Below are 8536 nucleotides of genomic sequence, written 5' to 3'. Positions count from 1 at the left end.
GGCTATGTCCACAAGTGTGTTATGTCCAAAGTGTGGCTATGTCCAAAGTGGGCTATGTCCAAAGTGTGGTTATGTCCAAAGTGTGGCTATGTCCAAAGTGTGGCTATGTCAAAGTGTGGTATGTCCAAAGTGTGGGCTATGTCAAAGTGTGGTTATGTCACAAAGTGTGGCTTATGTCCAAAGTGTGGCTATGTTCCAAAGTGTGGTTTATGTCCAAAGTGTGGCTATGTCCAAAGTGTGGTTATGTCCAAAGTGTGGGCTATGTCCAAAGTGTGGCTATGTCCAAAGTGTGTGGGCTATGTCCAAAGTGTGGTATGTCCAAAGTGTGTATGTCCAAAAGTGTGGTATGTCCAAAGTGTGGCTATGTCGTGTGGCTATGTCCAAAGTGGTGCTTATGTCAAAGTGGCTATGTCCAAAGTTGTGCGTTATGTCCAAAGTGTGTGCCTATGTCCAAAAGTGTGGTTATGTCCAAAGTGTGGCTATGTCCAAAGTGTGGTATGTCCAAAGTGGTGCTATGTCCAAGATGTCCAAGTGGGTTATGTCCAATCAGTCAGTGTGGCTAGTCCAAATGTGGCTATGTCCAAAGGCTATGTCAAGTGTGGCTATGTCCAAAGTGGTTTGTCCAAGTGTGTTATGTCAAAGTGTGGTTATGTCCCAAGTGTGGTTATGTCCAAGTGTTTATGTCCCAAGTGTGGTTATGTCCAAAGTGTGGTATGTCCAAAGTGTGGTTATGTCCAAATGTGGTTATTCCAAAGTGTGGCTATGTCCAAAGTGGTGTTATGTCCAAAGTGTGGTTATGTCCAAGTGTGTTATGTCCAAGTGTGTATGTCCAAAGTGTGGTTATGTCCCAAGTTGTGGTTATGTCCAAGCTGTGGGTTATGTCAAAGTGTGTTTCCCAAGTGTGGTTAGTCCAAAGTGTGGTTATGTCCCAAGTGTGGTTATGTCCAAAGTGTTTAGTCCAAGTGTGGTTATGTCCAAAGTGTGTATGTCCCAAGTGTGGTTATGTCAAGGTGGTTATGTCCAAGGTGTGGTTATGTCCAATGTGTTTAATGTTCCCCAAAGTGTGGTTATGTCCAAAGTGTGGTTATCAATGTGAGGTCATTCCATTTAAGTTCCAGTCAATTCAGAGAGTAAACCCAATTCCTATGTTTCCGGTATTGAAAATAATTAGAAGTACATTTTCTGTGTACTTCCTGAATACGATATGTATTGTCAAAATATAGGTCAGCTGTAGAAATACATAAAAAATGTTCCAATATTTTCACTGCAACTTAGTAAGCCGGTAAAACAGTTTGTGCCTGAATCTGACTCGCTATGGTTGAACGCATCACATGTATAACTGCACTAGTTAGCAAGTCTGACATTTCTGATGTCCTAGTTCGACTAGCACGTGAATGCGGCATACGTAACAACTGCAGGGTCGTTCCACCAATTAGGTGCATTTTGAGTAGTGTACAGTACCTTGTGAATTTTTGTTTTTCTGACATGAGAGCACATGTTCACTAATAGAAAAATGTTTTCCCATTTCAAAAATACTATAGTAAGTGCCTATTAAGTGAAAAATAGAGCAACAGTTTCGATGGTAGCAGGGTTGACTACTTCATCTTAAATCATTTATATTGTTGAAATATTTCTAGCCTGTTTAATCTATGGGCAACAGGGTTGACGTGTTGTTTTCGACCCACTCAGTTTTCCAACACAAAACAYCAGAAAATGACCAAAAAGAGTAGAACCAGCTCACCTGCTTTTACACTATTATTTGACTATTATGATAACTATTAGATGTTCAATATTTCTTCAGATTTTTTTTTTTTAAAGGAATAGTTTCAACATTTTTAAACGAGGGTTCAGTTCACATAACAGGGTTGACCTAAAAATGAGAGACAGCTTTAGATTTATTAAATATATATAATCACATTAAATAAATAAGAATCTTCAGAAATGACTTTGTCAAAGCAAGAAAATAACTAGGGCTTTACAATGATGGTGAAAACTTGGATAAATGTTTGGATTAAGTGGAAGTCACAGAGGATGCATAGAGGGACTTCACAATGCAGAATTTTGGCACTAGCAATTCATATATCAAATCTGATTTATTGCATTTTCCATGTGGTCTATAATAAAGGGCACTTCATTTAATATAACAGGCTTTTAAAATTCAAAATTTTACTTAAAATATCAAAGGGACTCAAAAGGCACTCATTTCATGGAACTACCCTTCAACACATACAACACTCACTTTCATCAATACATACAATAACTTTTAGAGCCGCCTGCTGCTCTTACGTAACCACAAGGCCACGGGTTGGTTTTATTTAGCTGTTGCTGTGCTTAACTTCAGGCGCATCTGTGTGTTTGACACCTTAGCAGTAGGCATGTGTTGGTTTGAACAATTTAACATAATATACCGTAGGTATTCACTTTCATTCTCATCTCCCTAAGAGTTACTGAATATTTATTTAACTTCAGCTTACTTTTCAAAGTATTTGAGGGTGGTGGGCATCACCGGGGGCTCACTGCCTGCCCTCCAGGTGGATGGAGCACCGAAGTTACAGGAAGTTCCTCAAATACCTAAGTCACCCTAGCCTGTTCAACCTGCTACCATCCAGAAGGCGAGGGCAGTACAGGTGCATAAAAAGCTGGGAAAAACGTCTTCATTCTCAAGGACAACAGACTTAGTCACCACTAGCCGGCCTCCGCCCAGTACCAGTACCCTGCCCTGAACTTTAGTCATTGTCACTAGCCGGCTACCAGCCAGTTATTCAAACCATGCACCTTCAAGGCGTCTGCCCTATGTACATAGTCACTTTAATAATGTTAACATACTGTATTCTAGTCAAGGMCTATCCTATTTAACTGTTTCTGTACAAACTGTATACTATTCAGATACACACATATTATAGCCATATATTGTCCATATTGTCTATACATCCTATCACAGTATGTAWACTGTTTATATACAGTACYAGTCAAAAGTTTGGACACACCTACTCATTCAAGGGTTTTTCTTAAGTTTTTTATATTTTCTACATTGTAGAATAATAGTGAAGATATCAACTCWATGAAATAACACATATGGAATCATGTAGTAAGCAAAAAGGTGATTAACAAATCAAAATATACTTATATTTGAGATTCTACAAAGTAGCCACCCCATCCCTTGATGACAGCTTTGCACACTCTTGGCATTCTCTCAACCGGCTTCATGAGGTAGTCACCTGGAATGCATTTCAACTAACAGATGTGCCTTGTAAAAAGTTAATTTGTGGAATTTCTTTCCTTCTTAATGTGTTTGAGGCAATCAGTTGTGTTGTGACAAGGTATGGGTGGTATACAGAAGACAGCCCTATTTGGTAAAAGACCAAGTCCATATTTTGGTAAATAGAGCTCAAATAAGCAAAGAGAAATGACAGTCTATCATTACTTTAAGACATGAAGGTCAGTCAATGCGGAAAATGTAAAGAACTTTTAACTTTTCTTTAAGTGAAGTCGCAAAAACCATCATGCGCTATGATGAAAGACCCAGAGTTACCTCTGCTGCAGAGGATGAGTTTGTTAGAGTTACCAGCCTCAGATTACAGCCCAAATAAATGGTTCATGGAGTTCAAGTAACAGACACATCTCAAMATCAACTGTTCATAGGAGACAGCGTGAATCAGGCCTTCATGGTCGAATTGCTGCAAAGAAACCACTACTAAAGGTAACCAATAATAAGAAGAGACTTGTTTGGGCCAAGAAACACGAGCAGTAGACAGACCGGTGGAAATCTGTACTTTGGTCTGATGAGTCCAAATTTGAGATTTTTGGTTCCAACCGCCGTGTTTTTGTGAGACGCGGAGTAGGTGAAAGGATGATCTCCACATCTGTGGTTCCCACCATGAAGCATGGAGGAGGAGGTGTGATGGTGTGGGGGTGCTTTGCTGGTGACACTGTCTGTGATTTATTTAGAATTCAAGGCACACTTAACCAGCATGGCTACCACAGCATTCTGCAGTGATACGCCATCCCATCTGGTTTGCGCTTAGTGGGACTATCATTTGTTTTTCAACAGGACAATGATCCAACACACCTCCAGGCTGTGCAAGGGCTATTTGACCAAGAAGGAGAGTGATGGAGTGCTGCATCAGATGACCCGGCCTCCACAATCACCCGACCTCAACCCAATTGAGATGGATTGGGATGAGTTGGACTGCAGAGTGAAGGAAAAGCAGCCAACAAGTGCTCAGCATATGTGGGAACTCCTTCGAGACTGTTGGAAAAGCATTACAGGTGAAGCTGTTTGAGAGAACGCCAAGAGTGTGCAATGCTGTCATAAGGCTACTTTCAAGAATTTTATATTATAAAATACATTTTGATTTGTTTAACACTTTTTKGTTTACTACATGATTCCATATGTGTTATTTCATAGTTTTGATGTCTTCACTATTATTATACGATGTAGAAATAGTAAAAATAAARAAAAAMCCTTGAATGAGCAGGTGTGTCCAAACTTTAGACTGGTACTGTATTTCTAATATTTCTATATTTCTTCATTCCGTTCTTTTCCTTTTAGATTTGTGTGTATTGTTAGATATCACTGTTGGAGCTAGGAACACAAGCATTTCGTACACCCACAATAACATCTGCTAAATATGTGCATGTTACCAATAAAACTTGATTTGATTTGACATTCGAGGTAACAATTGCATTCCTTTCCCCACGTTTGTGAGTCAGCAGTAGGGTCAATGTTGGTTGACATGGACCCATGGACCCACACACAACCAATATATCAAGCTCATCTGATCCACAGTGCCAGTCTCCACTCTCTCTTCCAACTGTTAACACACCATGTACCCGCTCTACCATGACCCCTGTAGCTCTCTGATATGGGGGCTTATCCAGCACTCCCCAGAACAATGCTCCTATTGAGAAGTACAGAGTGGTCCCCCATAGCCCCGGCCCTCGGAGACCAGCCAGGGCCAACCAGTGAGGTCCAACAGGGGGCCAATAGGCAGGCGGGGCACGGGGCCCAGGGCCTGATCCATGCAGCTGTYGCCTGGCACACTCCGGCCTCAGGGAGACACGACAGCTTATGTTAGTGCCAAGTGGCCTGCTGCTGCATGTTGCATGTGGAGAGGGTGGTGTGGTGGTGCCTGTCGCGGCTCTTTCATCGAGGGCGCATGTGGAGATGTGGGGAGTGGAGTTCCACTGATAGAGGGACGGATGGAGGGAGGGAGTGATGGATGCATGGCTGGGCAACAAGGGATGGTACACAACCCACCACCCACCTCCCACCCATCCACCCATCCACCTTTTCATTAACATCTTCACCCTGTCTGTCCTCTCAGTCTGCCCCAGGCACCCAGCTGTTCAGTGGGCAGAGACAACACATCCCCTTCTGGGCTCGGCATTCTCCAGAGGCAGTCTGGTCTTGTCTGCAAGATCGAATGAGAACTAGGCCTAGTTTCAACCCTATGTAGGCCGTCATTGTCAAGAAGAATTTGTTCTTAACTGCCTTGCCTAGTTAAATAATGGTAAAATATATGTATTTTTTAAATATTTTTTTTGTTTTGTTGCATTGAGCAGAGTGATCTGGCTGGAGGAAAGGGGTGAAGTCTTGCTGTAGATTTACTATGGTGTTTAGAAACAGACGTCACGTTAACTGTCTGATCCCAGGTTCCAGTTACATTTCGGAGGACGGGGTCAGAGGTTTCTGGGGAGAGGTGTGTCGTAGAGGGGGGCATACTGAGACATGGGTAATTACAGACGCTAAAAATACTGCAGGACTTGTTAGAGTTAACCCATTACAGTCTAAACCCTGTCTAATCTGGGAGGGAGAGGGGGGCGGGGCGGGGCCGGGGGGTTTACTAAGCTATATGGAATTGTTTTAAGAAGGTCATACCAAGGATCATTTAGTGGTTTGATTTTGAATTGAAGTACAAATACAATTATTTGATGAATAATGTGGCCGTACTGCTATTAGCCCATACAAATGCATTTAATAACAGATTCACTAAATGGAACAACAGATAGACTCCTAAAATATCTAAAGGAAGTTCCTCCATGTATTTAACCCCTTATTTTTGGAACAATACAGTCTCCATATATACTTCCATATATTTTTTCTACTGGTACAGGGGGACCTTCAGACGAGTCTTCTGAGGCCTGTGGGCATCAGAGCAAAACAACAGACATGTTTGTGAGAGTTTCACCTTTCCCGACTTCAGATGCGTCCCAAGACACCTCTTTCCATAGAGGGGTCATAACGGTTTGTAGCCCAAAATGTTCAGACGCTACAGACGATTTTGTGAGAAGACCGATTTTCGAGATGTCTCATGGTCTGACGAACATCGCTGTAGCTCTGTAGCTTTTCACCGCAGATACGGAAGTGCGACATCGGCGGATGTGGTGGATTGAGACGCATCAAATGCAAAAAATATATTTAGCTGAAACGTTTTATTATTTTATTATGCTAATTCGATTTCAGTGAGGCCGTGTACATCGACTCTAGGGGGTTTGGTCGTGCAGCCACAGTGTACCCACCGCAGTGCAGTGTACACACACGCACACACACACGCACACACACAGGCACAGGAAAAGAGGTAGATAGGGTTACCCTGCTGACAGAGCTGGATGCCTGGCATTGCAGCCCAGAAAAAGGGTTGAGAGGGGCAAGGCTCAAAGGGTTAGGGTAAGAAGGTGACATCCTCTAGGGTCTAAGGTAGCAACAGGGGCAAAGAGCCTCAACTATTCTGGCGACACTGCAGAAAAGGTGTCATGATGATACAATGTTTGAATGTTGCATGTTGAGGTAATTTTGGTCGCCTGCACTGTATGTACATGGAGCTCTGTACCGTGCAAGGAATCGTTCTCTGCGACCCCACAGTGAAACAAGTAGAGGGTGCAGATATGGGATGTGTTGTAGACTGGTCATATTTTGCTTTGCTGTAACCCTAACCTAACCCTAAGCCTAACCTAGCTAACCTAACCCTAACCTAAGCCTAAACCTAACCCTAACCTAAGCCTAAACCTAACCTAACCCTAGAACGGACATTTCCGTGTTGCATTCTGATTCTGCAGCAGTATCACACATCACTCCATCTCATTTTCCATGTGGCTGACACCATTAATGTTTGTACTGATGATGCTGAATTTCATGAATGTTAGTGACACATTCCTTATTCAATACAAAGTGGCATAACACAATGACACAATTATGAGTCTTTGGCATATCTTGGGGAGGTCACCCTATGGAGGGCATTCAGTCTATCGTGATGCTTTCTGAATGGGTTTATCTCCACAGTATGTACATTCACACACACGCACACACACACACGCACACGCACACGCACACGCACACGCACACACACACATACGGTCCTGATGTCCTTTGAATGGATTGTTCTCCACAGTCCACACACGCCCTGCTTCAAGATGAGCATGAAATTGATCCAACCAGAGAGAGACCATTTTGCACGTGCTCTCTGGATTATTTACTGATCCCTGTGCATATTACATCACCCCGCAGTCCAATATCAGGTTACTCAAAAGTTGAAATATTCATGGCGACATCTGCTTAATTAATCTTCAGATACTAATCTTCTGTGCCAAACCGCCGGTGCCAGGGGTTTACAATTCTGCATCAAGTCATGCATTTTCCCCCCTTTCTAGAAGCCTTTTCTCCCCGATTGAAGAACAGTGCTTATCTCACAGTTGGTTTATTATTTATCCCCAGGCATTAGGCCAACAGTTGCCGTTCGTTCTGCCTGTTGCTCCCTCCAGCCCTGTGTCTGTCGGCACCTGCAGCTGTCACTTCTGGCGCGGCTACTGCGGTCCACACGGCCCCCCTCCCTCTATGCCCGGCCTGTGGCCGAACCCCTTCTGTAAAGAGTAGAGACCCCTGATCTGTGCTCTCTGTTCATCCATACCCAAGTCTGGAGAGTAAAGAGGCCTGACTATCTATCCCCTAGGTCTGTCTGTGTAGAGTGTTTTTTTTTTTTACTAAGCATGAAAGTGAAAGTGGACATGATTCAGATGTCCACCAACTTCTCTTGGATGTTAGTGTCCACCCAGCTAACAACAAATGTTCCCACAACTTTAGAGAATGTTCCCTTAAGAGTCTCATTAAGTCATTAGCTAACGTTTTCACTGGAATGTTCCTGTGATGTGCAAGGAATGTTTCCAAGAAACAATTCCCATAATGTCAAATAGAACTTACCCAGAACGTGGTTACCATGCTCTCAGAACTTAAGCTTTTAATGTTCTAGAAACAATTAATTGGAAGAACATTCATGTGTCCAGTTGTCTGTGGGTTATGAGAATATTCCATTAATGTCCCACCAAACACACAGAGAATGTTTGTGATGTTTTTAAAATTGTATAACTGCATTCATTTGGCTGGACCTCAGGATGAGTAGATGCTGCCAAAGCAGATCATTGGGATCCATAAGAAATACAAAAACAAACACAAATGAGAACATTGCAGGGAATATTCCATGAACGTCCCACCAAACGTATACTCTACAGAACATGGTTGCCATTATTCTCAAAATATAAG

The sequence above is a fragment of the Salvelinus sp. IW2-2015 genome, linkage group LG4q.1:29 (assembly GCF_002910315.2).
Source record: "Salvelinus sp. IW2-2015 linkage group LG4q.1:29, ASM291031v2, whole genome shotgun sequence".
NCBI lineage: Eukaryota > Metazoa > Chordata > Actinopteri > Salmoniformes > Salmonidae > Salvelinus > Salvelinus sp. IW2-2015.
Note: the sequence above shows the minus strand (reverse complement) of the source record.